Source organism: Mesoplodon bidens, assembly GCF_964165515.1.
Source record: "Mesoplodon bidens genome assembly, chromosome: 13".
Classification (NCBI taxonomy): Eukaryota; Metazoa; Chordata; class Mammalia; order Artiodactyla; family Ziphiidae; genus Mesoplodon; species Mesoplodon bidens.
The window spans coordinates 50,806,716-50,819,141 of NC_138169.1; the positions used below are offsets into that span (position 1 = coordinate 50,806,716).

Consider the following 12,426-nt stretch of genomic DNA (forward strand, 5'->3'; position numbering starts at 1 on the left):
AATGCATGGGAGAAGGAAAAATAGGGAAAAGGGAATGACAACAGAGATTTCCATTTAGTCTGCAAATTGTTTTTGGTTTTTCTCATCCCAAGCCCAGAGCCAAAGAGACTGTGGGATCTTACAGTCTTGTTTGTTATCCAAACTGGCGGTAGCAGTGCTGGTGGTAATAGCATAGCACTGTCTGCATTCTCAGTGTGGTTGGCCAGTTTCTAGTGGATTCTTTATCCACTCTGGTTGGCCACCTCGTAGCACATACACGTTGCCTGTGCATTTTGGCTTGATCTGTGGGCCAACAGCCATCTGTGGGTAACATTTGAGAATCTCTGTTTAAAATCTGAGAAGTAAAATATATTTTTTAAATAAAAGATTTTAAACATGCAGTAAAGTACAGTAGCAGAAGACCAGGAACGGTCATGAACTCACCTTTCCCCTGTGTCTTATCTTTACATTTTTCTCTACTTGATTCTCTTCAGTTAGTATTAAGTTTGGCTTCATCTAAAAGATACCTGTTTCCCTTCTCCCCGCCCCCCCCCCAAAAAAAAGGTGCTTTTAAAGAGAGTTTTTTCCTCCCAGGACATGGCAGCTGTGTGGTCATCAAGCACCCTACTCCTCTTATCTTTCTGCTTTTCAGTCCTCAGCCTGTGGCTTGCTTTCTCAAGGTCTTCTCATGGTTGCAAAGAATGTCCTTGTAGCTCCATCCTTTGTGTTCATGATCTGGGCAGTGAGGTCAGTTCCCTTTCAATACCTTTCCCATACCCCACCCAGTGATTTCTGGTTTGATCTTACTAGCTACCTTAATCTGTTTGGCAGGCCAGGATGTGTAAATTGCCACTCATTAATACAGCAGTTTGATTTGTAAGAAAGAAGAGGAAAGTAGATATTGAGTGAGGAACTAACCACCTGCCACAATTTAGGTCTTTTATATATAAAAAAAGTTCCATTATAGTTGAAGCCCTTTCCTTCCTCCTCAGAGTTAACCATATGTGAATTTGGTATATTATTCTCATGCATATTATTTTACCTTTACAGTACATATTTATGTCCATGAAGTGTCTTATTTTAATATATTTTGAAACTATATAAATGGAACATACTGTGCATATCCTGCAGATTGCTTTTTTCTTCATTCACCATTGTTTACCCAGATAGATGCACATAGTTCTAGTTTAATTTTAACTAGTATGTAGTATTATATAGTTCATGTATCCTCTTGATGCACATTTATGTTGTTACCTTTTTTCCCCCATCATAAACAATGCTGCAGTCTTTGTACATTTCTCCTTATAAGTACGTGTAGAGTTTCTTCCGGGTGTATATCTAGAAGTGGAATTACTGAGTGATAGGGTAGTGCTTTCTTCAGCTTACTAGATATTGTCAGATTGCTCTCTGAAGTGGCTGTGCCAGATTACACTTATAACAACATTGTAGGAGTGGCTTTTTATTCCTTACTGACACTTGTGTTGCTGCTCATCTGTTGAGGTCAAACTCATTTCCCTGAATACTGCTGAGGTTGAGTATATTTTCATATGTTCATTGGCTGTTTATGGTTCCTTGTCTGTGATTTGCCTATTCATACCTTTTGGCTATTTTTCACTTGTGTGTTGTTGTTTGTTTTGATTTGGAGAAGTTTTTAATACATTCTGATACTAATCTTTTGCTGATTTTTTCTGTTGTTGATTTCCCCTAGTCTCTGGCTTATCATTTAAATGTCTATGATGTCGTTGGTTATATTAAAATTTTTAATTTTCATGTAGTAATTATTTTTTCTTTTATGGTTTGTGCTTTTTGAGTATTCTTTAAGAAATTCTTCTGTAACCAAGGACATAAAGATATTTGCCTATATTTTCTTTTAAAGTTTTAGAGATTTGTATCCTTAAATCTTTAAGCCACCTGAAATTGGTTTTTTGTATGGTGTGAGGTAGGAATTTTATTTTTACATAGGGATGAACATTTATTAAATAGCCCATCCCATTCATACTGATTTGTAGTGCCACCTGTGTCATGTGTTGTTTGTACGTTCATGTAGGTCTGATCCTGGACTCTCTATTCTGTTTCACTGGTCTTTTAATCTGTCTCTGCCCATGATTCACACTGACTTAATTACTGTAGCTTGATTGATATATGGTAGACAGAGTTCCCTCACTTTGTTGTTCAAAATCTTATTGGTTTTCATGGCTTTGCTCTTCAGTATGATTTTAGGATCTGCTTTAAAGTTCTATAAAAGACTACATTGAGATTTTGATTGGAACTGTAGTAAGTATATAGATTAATATGAAGAGAATTTACTTCTTTACTATGATAAATTTTCCATGTATGAGCATGCTATGTCTTCTTTTTTTTTTTTTTTTCATTACACGGGCCTTTCACTGTTGTGGCCTCTCCCGTTGCAGAGCACAGGCTCTGGACGCGCAGGCTTAGTGGCCATGGCTTACGGGCCCAGCCGCTCCGCGGCATGTGGGATCTTCCCGGACCGGGGCACGAACTCGTGTCCCCTGCATCGGCAGGTGGACTCTCAACCACTGTGCCACCAGGGAAGCCCCTATGTCTTCATTTTTTAAAAGGTCTTTCTAAGCATTTTTGTAGTTATTATTGGCAAAGGAATTCATTGAATTTTGTTTTTTAAATCTTATTTATTTATTTTTGGCTGCATTCAGTCTTTGTTGCTGCGTGCAGGCTTTCTCTAGTTGCAGCGAGTGGGGGCTACTCTTCGTTGTGGTGCACGGACTGCTCATTGCAGTGGCTTCTCTTGTTGCAGAGCACACGCTCTAGGCGCGGGCTTCAGTAGTTGTAGCACAGGGGCTCAGTAGTTGTGACTCACGGGCTCTAGAGCGCAGGCTCAGTAGTTTTGGTGCACGGGCTTAGTTGCTCCGTGGCACATGGGATCTTCCTGGACCAGGGCTCGAACCCATGTCCCCTGCATTGGCAGGCAGATTCTTAACCACTGCGCCACCAGGGAAACCGAAGAATTCATTGAGTTTTGTATGTTGATCTTGAATCCAGCAACCTTGCTAAAAGTTCTCATTAGTTCTAATTGCCTTTATTTTCTTGGATTTGCTATCATTTCTTTTGTTGTTGTTCTGTTTTCGTCTTTCCAATTCTTAAATCTTTTGTTTCTTTTTCTTGTTTTACTGTTCTGGATAGGAATTCTAGTACATTGTTGGAAGGGAAAAGTGATAGAAAGCATTTTTGTCCTTTTCCTAACTTCAAAGGGAATGCTTACAACACTTCATCAATAAGTATTTTGTTTACTGTAGATTTAGGGCAGATATCCTCTATCAGGTTAACAAAATTCATTCTATTTCTAGTTTCCTAGCATTCTTTTGTTTTTGTTTTAAATATCATGAGTAGGTGCTAGGTTGTATTATTTCACATAAAATGTTAAGTCCCTTGCAACCATATAGTTAAGCTTCCTCCCACCTCTATCCTTTGCTCTAATTTTGTCATATATTATGTCTTCATATTAATAAATTGTACAATACAAAGTTATAAATTTTGTTTTAATCAGCCATGTCTTTTAAGAAATCAGGAGGGAAAAAACACAGGCTTTTGTATTTACTGATATTTACCATTGCTGATGTTCTTCATTTCTCCTTACAAATCTGAGTTTCCATCTGGTGTCATTTTCCTTCTGCCTGAAGAACTTCTGTTAGCATTTCTTGTAGTGCAGGTCTATGAGGCATGAGTTGTTTTGGCTTTTTCTTTATCTGAAAATGTCTTTGTTTCATGTAATGAGAAGTCATCCATTTTTTTCTCTGTATTTAATATGTCTTTTTTCTCTCTCTGCTGCTTTCAAGATTTTTTCTGAATCTTTAGTTTTCAGCAGTTTGAATGTGATGTGCTCTAGATGTGATTTTCTTTGTATTTATCTTGCTTAGGGTTCACTGAACTTAGATTTGCAATTTTATGTTTTCTGCCAACTGTGGACATTTTCAGCTCTTATTTTTATGTATACTTTTCTGCATAATTTTCTCTGTGCCCTACTTTTTGGGACTCCAGTTTCACCTATGTTAAACTTTATGGTTTTGTACCTTTGCTCAGTGAGCTCACTGAGGCTCTTTGTTTATTAAAATATTTTTCTTTCCACTCAGATCTTCAGATTAGGTTATTGTTTTTTTATCTGTCTTTACGGTGACTGACCCTGTATTCTGTTGTCTCTAATTTGCTTTAAACCTGCCAAGTAAATTTTTCATTTCAGACTGTATCTTTGTGTTCTACATGGTTCTGTATGGTTCCTTTTTTGTAGTTTTCATTTGTCTGATGAGAGTTCCCTCTCTTTATTATTAAGTTCCTGAACATATTTATAGTAGCCACTTTATAGTATTTATAGTAGTCCTCGTCAGCTAATTCCAACATCTGAGTAATCTTGCGTTCGGTGTGTATTGACTGCTTTTTTCTCTTGACTGTGGGTCAGATTTTTCTGTTTATTCTCATGTCTAGTAAGTTTTTATTGTATACTGGGTATTGTGGATATGTTTTTATGACCTGCAATTCTGTTTTGTCTTAACGATTATTGACTCTTTGTTGCTCTAGCAGGCAGTCAACTGACTAGTCTTAAACTCCAAGCTCTGTTTACCCTGCATTGGGCAATAGCTGATTTCTTTGTTCACTTCTTACAGCTGTCTGGCTGTTGCTTTCATTTTGGACCTCTGGAGTCTCTTCCGTGTTATATGGTCCAGGGCTTACCTAAGGATTGTGGTGGAGGTTATATACGTATTTCGGGGTTCCCTCTTTCCTAGGATATCTCCCCTCGCTTTTCCTCTTTTAGCTCCGGACTTCATATTTTGATGCCATGAACCAATATGATTGTGAATTCCTTCTTGAACTTCAGCTTCTCTACACAGTGTCGGCTGGTATCTGCCCTCAGGCACGCACTTGTATAAAGGCAAATCTCACCTAGCATAGTTCCTGTCTTTCAAGGACTGGCTTCTGTCTAGTTTCTGCCTTTTGATTGCTCTCCAGTGCATTTAGTTGTTTTTATCTTTCGGCCAGAGTTTATGATTGTGGTTTGTGGGAGGGTTAGTCCAGTATAAGCTATTCAACCTTTATGTGTGTAAATCTTCTGTGCTTCCAATTTTTTTTAAAAAAAGGCCTTATTTTGAAAGCAATTTTAGGTTTACCATAAAATTGAGAGGAAAGTACAGAGATTTCAGTCCATATGCCCCCTGCCCCCACAAATGCATAACCTCCTCGTTATCAGCATCACTCACCAGAGTGGTGCATTTGTTTTTTTTGGTTTGTTTTAACCAAGGATAAACATACATTGACACATTATAATCAGTCAAAGTACATAGATTACCTAAGGGTTCACTCTTAGAGGTGTGTATATTCTTCGAGTTTGGACCAATATATAAAGGCACATATCCATCATTATAATAATCATACAGAGTATTTTCACTGCCCCCTAAATCCTATCCTCTATTTATCCTGACCTCCAGCCCCCATCCCTGGCAACCACTGATTTTTTTTTTTTTTTTTTTTTGCTCCATAATTTTGCCTTTTCTAGAATGTCTTACAGTTGGAATCATACAGTATGTAGCCTTTTCAGATTGGCTTTTTTTCACAGTAATGTGCATTTAAGGTTCCTTCATGGCTTTTCATAGCTTGATAGCTCATTTCTTTTTAACACTGACTAATATTCCATTGTCTGGATGCACCATAGTTTGTCCATCCATTCACCTACTGAGGGACATCCCAGTTGCTTCCAGTTTTTCGCAATTATGAATAAAGCTACTGTGTAAACATCCATGTGCACGTTTTTATGTGAACAAAAGGTTTCAGCTTCTTTGGGTAAATACCAAGGAGCATGACTGCTGGATGGTATGATAAGAATATGTTTAGTTTTGTAAGAAACTGCCAAATTGTCTTCTAAAGTGGCTGTACCATTTTGCATTCTCACCAGCAGTAGATGATAGTTTCTGTTGGATGAGAGTTCCTTACCAGTATTTGATGTTATCAGTGTTCTGGATTTTTGCCATTGTAGTAAGTGTGTAGTGGTATCTCGTTGTTTAAATTGTATTTTCCTGATGATGTATGATGTGCAGCATCTTTTCATATGTTTATTTGCCATCTGTATATCTTTGGTGAGGTTGCTTTCGCTTTTAACTTTTCTGAATCTTTATGTTTTTGATGTATGTATCATAAATAGCATATAGCTTTTATTAAAAAATTGAATCTGATAACTTTTAATGAATACATTTAATCTTTTTATCTTCATCTAAATTACTTATGTATGGGGAATTTTTTCTACCATTTTGTTTTTTTGCCTTCTATATTTGTGGGGTTTTTGTATGAGGGTTTTTTTTTTTTTTTTTTGGCTGCATTGGGTCTTCGTTGCTGTGTGCAGGCTTCTCATTGTGGTGGCTTCTCTTGTTGTGGAGCACGGTCTCTAGGTGTGCAGGCTTCAGTAGTTGTGGTGCACGTGGGCTTCAGTAGTTGTGGCGCGCGTGGGCTTCAGTAGTTGTGGCGTGCGGGCTTAGTTGCTCTGCGACATGTGGAATCTTCCCGGACCAGGGCTCGAACCTATGTCCTCTGCAATGGCAGGCGGATTCTTAACCACTGTGCCACTGGGGAAGCCCTGGGTTTTTAAAATGATTTTAAGTTCCTTCCCATTTTATTCCGAATTGATTGGTTTTCTTATTTCTCCTTTTTGCAGTTTGGTTTTTGATTACACATACTGTTTTTACTTGATTAGTTGTTATCTTTTAATTTAAAAAAATATTTAATTTTAAAAAGTCTAAAATTAATCGAATATCTCTGCTCTATACCTAAACACAGCAAGCTTAAAATGCTTTAATTTCAGTTACCTTTATTCCTTCTTACATGGCATTGCTTTCTGGTATTTTCATTCATTTACAAATAATTATTGAATTCTTCTACCATGTGCCAAGTTCTCTTCTAGGTGCTGTAGTAATAGCATTAAACAATAGAGTCTCTGCCCTCATGAAGCTTACAAGATAATTAACAAACTAATTATGATATATTATGTTGTAAATTAGTGTTTGGTGCTAGAATGGAAAGTAAAGCATTAGGACAAAATAAAGGGTGGAGATGCTATTTTATATATGAGTTTCTTCAGACATTTGAAAAGATTTTTAGGGCTCAAGTGTGAAAAACATGATTCTCATGCTGGAGGAGCTTGCATTCTAACCAGAGTCACAGGAAGAAGTTACAGATGTGGGAGCCATCAGTACATGGTGGGTAATGCTTTACAACTAGTGGATTTCCCAACGAGGCTGTTACAGTGTCAGGCAGCATGCAGACAGATCCCGGGCAGAGTGGGATGAGCCAGAGAAGAAGACTGCAAAGCATGGTCAGAAAAGTGGGAGAACAAGGAATGACCCTGGAGCCAAGAAAAGAAGAGGTTATGTTTTACTTATAGCCTGCCTATTCTGCAAATAATTTAAGAGGCTGAGACATCAAGTAGAAGGAGTATGAGAAAGAGACTTGTCTTGGTAGTTAGGACATTAGAGTGACTTGATCAAAAACAGTTTCATTTAAGTGAAGCCAGACTACACTCAATTGAGAAGTTGAGAAATTGGAGACAGAGAATGAAGACTACTTGCATAGAAGGTGGTAAAGGAAAGAAGAGAGAGAGAGAGATAATTTGAGGGGAAGAGGGCAGGATTGTAGAACTCAGGGCTAAGGTTGGTATTCTGGCAAAAATACAGAACAAAACCTTGGAGACTTTAGGGACTCTCTGGCCAGAAAATAAAATGGGCCTTTGGCCTGGAGGAGGTTTCTGCTGGATCCTTTACTTGCCAGAAACTGCTCCCCAGGATCTCTCGGGTTTTCCACTGCTGATGGTGGCAGTGTATTTCCTTGTATCTCAGTTCATGGTTGGGAGGAAAGATGGAAATTTTCTGAAACCTCAGTGTTCTGTTGTAATGATTTGTCATCTGTATTCAAGAGATAAAATTAAAAACATGGGAAAATTTCCTGTGACTATTGCTCTTCAAACTCCTTAGCGTGAGAGTCAAGATTTCCCCTGTTCTGAACACACCCTTTCAACCACATCTCCCAGTTTTTCTGTTTGCTGTCCCCTAGATGTCCCTTGATTTTCCTGCCTCCCTATTTTAGCTCACATTGTTTTGTCCACTTGAAATATCCTTTTGCCTTTTCCTAATTGAAACCAATTCCCGTCATCTCCTTCACCAGGTTCTCTCCTTTGTGCAGTATAGCTCCTTGTAGCTTGGCACCTGTTGCAAAGATAGAAAAGCATTCTGTAAATTGTAAAGTGCCACAAAAGCTTATTATCTATGCTCCTAAACTACAAGCTTATTGAGGGCAGAAACTGAGCCTTCTTCATATTTATGTACATCACACTACTTAGTTTTGTGTCTTGTACATACTTGATATTTATTGAAGTTTGAATTAGGGATTTGTGATTCTGTGATAGCTTAAATAATGCTAAGAATGGGCATATTATACACCAGGTTCTACTTTGCAGCTGTTAAATTTATACTGAAATTCTGCTCCTATGCAATCTCCTGTAAAAGTAGATTCCTTAATTTGGATCCTCCACTGGTTCACATCTCATTTTTTTCTTCACAGGACATGTGCCTATCTAAATCAATAATTGTAGGTTGCAGAGTGATGTATTGGCATGCTTTTGACTATAGTAGCAGAATACCCAGTTAAACAAATAGAGCTTTATCCCCTCTGGTAACAAGAAGTCTAGACCTAGGAGATTTCAGGGCTAGTCTGTTAGTGGCCCCATGATACAACAGGGTCCCTTTTGCTTTCCATGTTTTCATGTTGTCATCCTTAGCATGTTGATGTTGGCTTCCCTCATGACCTCAAGATGGCTGCAGCACTTCTAAGTATGCTCTGCAAACAATATCCAAAGCCAGAAAAGTATAGTTTCTCCTTCAGCATCTCTGTGAGGGAGCATAACTTTTCCTGAATGCTTCCCAGTAGATTTCCCCTCAGATCCTATTGGTTGAGATTTGGTTACTTACACTGGCAAGAGGAGTAGAACAGTCACAGTTGACTTGGACCAATCAAGAATAGGTAGTCTAGCAGAGAATGATCACTTGAATTCAGTTAGGGGTCTAATGCCATGAGAAACATGGGGTGGGAGATAAGGAACAAACAGTATCTGCCACAGGTGCTGTCTGTGTCCTTGGCCTTCCCACCTGGGAAATTAATATCTTCATAGATTTCTAAGAGGAGGAGAGATACTTTTTACAGTATTTCCACTGAGCTTGGTGTTGGATCTCAGAAATACTTTATTCACTGATTCACTTATTCATGTAATCAACATTAACTGAACACATATTTTGTGCCAGGTATTGTGCTCAGCATTGGGGAAGTAGCTGGTAAGACTTGGTCCTTGTCCTCAGGTGGTGGCTGGTGTATAGTCCAGTGGAATAGCATGGCTGAGGTAATGGGGGGAAGAGAGAGTTATTCTGTAATAAACTGATTTTAGGAAATTTATTTTTCAACAGGAGATGTGGGACATGTGGATTTGGGATATGAATTCATTTGAAAAACCACTTTGGGGTAAGTTGATAGCTGGGAGTAAATGACTTGAGGGTTGTACTTCTCTTTACATTGGGATTTGCTCTTATTGTGATGTAGGTTCAAACTTATGTTCATTGGACTTTATGCCTCATATACACACAAGAAAATGGCTTGTACTAAAATCCTAGTGTAGTAATTTGAGAAATATAACCATCAAGCATAGCCACAGTACTAATTAATATTCATGAATTCACTTCTCATTCAGGAGGTCAATTTGAAGACTAAATGAAGACCAGGTTTAGAAATAAAAAGATACTTATTATATACTGTTTAACCTGCTTGCGCTCAACCAATAATTCTGTCATGTGGACTGGAAAGCACTCATAGCACTAGTGTTATGGAGATGGAGGGTTAGGGTTTGTCTCTGAGCTTCTCTTTGCAGTACTCCAGATGGCCGTTTGAATTCTCATTGCATCAGTACAAATATAAAAGGTTCCTGATTTTTCATTTCATCTAAGAAAGAGCCTCTAGAAATACTATTTAATATTTACTGAGTGTTTACTATGAGTGTGTTGTGCATTACTTCATTTAATTCAGGGACTATAAGGTGGGTATGTTTTTCTCATTCAGAGGAATAAAAAGGCCCAGATTTATGCAAATAAAGTACAATTGTTAGGATCACATAACTAATACGTTTTGGAATTGAAATTTGAATTTCAGCATTTGGCCTAATAGACCCCCATTTCTGTTTTAAAATGCTGATTATGGTGGGTGTCCCCAAGACCAACCCCAGGTTTAGTGACTGGCTAGGCGGGCTCATAGGATTCAGCATATGATCATAATAATGGCTAAGATTTATTACAGTGAAAGGATACACAGCAATATTAGCAAAGGGAAAAAGTGCATGGGGTGAGGCCTGGAGGAGACTAGTCACTAGCTTCCAAGAGTCCTCTCCCAGTAGAGTCCTCTCCCAGTAGAGTCCTCTCCCAGTAGAGTCCCACAGGATGAGCTTAATTCCTCCAGCAATGAATTTTGACAACACATGTGAAGTGCTGTCAACCAGGGACACTCATTAGACTCTGTGCCAATGTTTTTAGTGGACCTGGCGATGGAGGCACCTTCCACCTAGCATGTACCAAAATTTCAGGCTCCCAGAAGGAAAACAGATGTTTTGCATAAACCATAATGTTTGTATAAACAGTTGAGGCACAGTGAAGCCCACTTATCATTTAAGGTAAGTTTTATATCATTGTAGGGAACTGTTTATCCTTCAAGTTCCCAGACACCAGCCAAGGGCTAACCTTGCAACCAAGCCTTTCTAAGGACAGTAATCTCAGTCTTACATCTTAGCTTTTATCCTGTACACTGATTTATTCATTTAAGGATATTGTTCTTATGATCATTTAGCTTCTGAAAAGTAATGGGAGAAGTAGGTATTATGGCAAACGAAATTCTTCAGTGGTGTTTGTTTTGAGGGTCCCATGACTGCCAACTATTTGATTTGCTGGAAAGACTGACATAATGACGTAACTGACAAAACAACTCAACATAATGTTGTACTCATGGCTAAGTTTTTATTACGGCAAAGGTTACAGTGCAAGAACAGCAGGAAAAAGATATATATAGGTGATTGCTAGAGAGATCAGGCACGGACTTCTAAATCTTCCCTCTGTGAGGATCACAGGGACACGATTTCCCCTCTAGCTGTGAGTGATAGGGACACGTACAAGATGTGCCAGACAGGGAAGCCCATGAGTATTCCAGTCCAGAGTTCTTACAGGAAGCTGGTTACATAGGCATACTACTGCCATGTGGCCAGCCATGGCAGTGGAAACTTAGGGCTCCAGACCAGATACCAGGTGCGCATCATAAATCTTGATGTTACTTTAAACAATGCTGACAGCCTGGTACATCCTGACTCATCACCTCTAACATCCTTAACCAGTGACTGTGAACATTCCAGGAGTTGAATTCTCAGAGTTTGGCCAGGGCTCATTGCCATGGCTGTAGGCATCCCCCAGGGATTAGCAAGGACTGGGTAGGACTCTTTGTTAACTCTTTCCTCTCAGATTCCTACATGAAATAATGCTTCATTTGCTGAATGCAAAATTTAATGATGATACATTTTTATAATATGATACTCTGTACTTAGAAAAAATAATTGATAGTAGAAATAGTTTGCAAATTTCACTTACCTGAGGGTAGGTTTGTAGATTCTTTTCTTTTAGGGATTTATATAATGGTGACTTTTGGATTTCCCATTTTTGTCCACAATTATTTGTATTATATACAGGTATATGTTAAGTTAAAGAACGATACAGAAATATGAACTTGAATTAGTTGAATCAAGATATTACAAAATTAACCTTCTCTCTCGCTGAAGGTCTGCCTCATGAGAAGCTTTTAAACACAATGGGATCTCTTTTTTATGCAATTCGCAGATTCACAGAAATAACAGTTTTGCAGAAAGAAAATAACCCATAATTTAAAAATTACCTGGTTCCAGGATTTGGAACCAGTCTTTACTAGTTTATTTATTGCTCTTTGAAACCTGGTTTGTGTTATGCAAAAAAGAAAGACAAAGTAGATGGGGAAGGTTCAGTGCTTGAATATGAGAAGTTCTGAGTTAACAGATGTACATAGCTTTCCTTGTTGCAGGACTTCACAGAGCCTTTGGTGCAGTGATGTACAGCGAATGGAGTATGTAATATTTCCCTAACTTATTTGACCATGGAATTTCGTAAGTGCGGACTCTCCCTGTGGTCTTGCAAACAGTGTTCTTTATAACAGGACATCAGGAAGCCCTTAAAGGGATTTAGCTAAAGGAGAGACAGAAACAAAACAACTACAGAAAAAAATTTAAAGAAAACCTTGTTGCAGAAAAGTTTAGTATCTTACACTGCCTGATAAAACCTATTTAGAAACTTCCCTATCTGGATGTCTTTTTCCTGCCAGGTTTCCTGA

At 38.3% G+C, this 12,426-nt stretch overlaps 1 protein-coding gene across 2 annotated transcripts in view; it reads left to right on the forward strand.

Annotated features, from left to right (window-relative positions):
• GALNT1 (polypeptide N-acetylgalactosaminyltransferase 1) overlaps positions 1-12,426 on the forward strand; it is a 128,094-nt gene that overhangs the window by 36,772 nt on the left and 78,896 nt on the right. The window contains exon 2 of one of the 2 annotated variants that reach the window (XM_081252536.1): positions 9,447-9,501. The exons of the other annotated variant lie outside the window; for it this stretch is intronic. The gene's annotated coding sequence lies outside the window, so the exon portion shown is untranslated. The remainder of the gene's footprint in view (positions 1-9,446; positions 9,502-12,426) is intronic. 2 annotated transcript variants of the gene reach the window in all.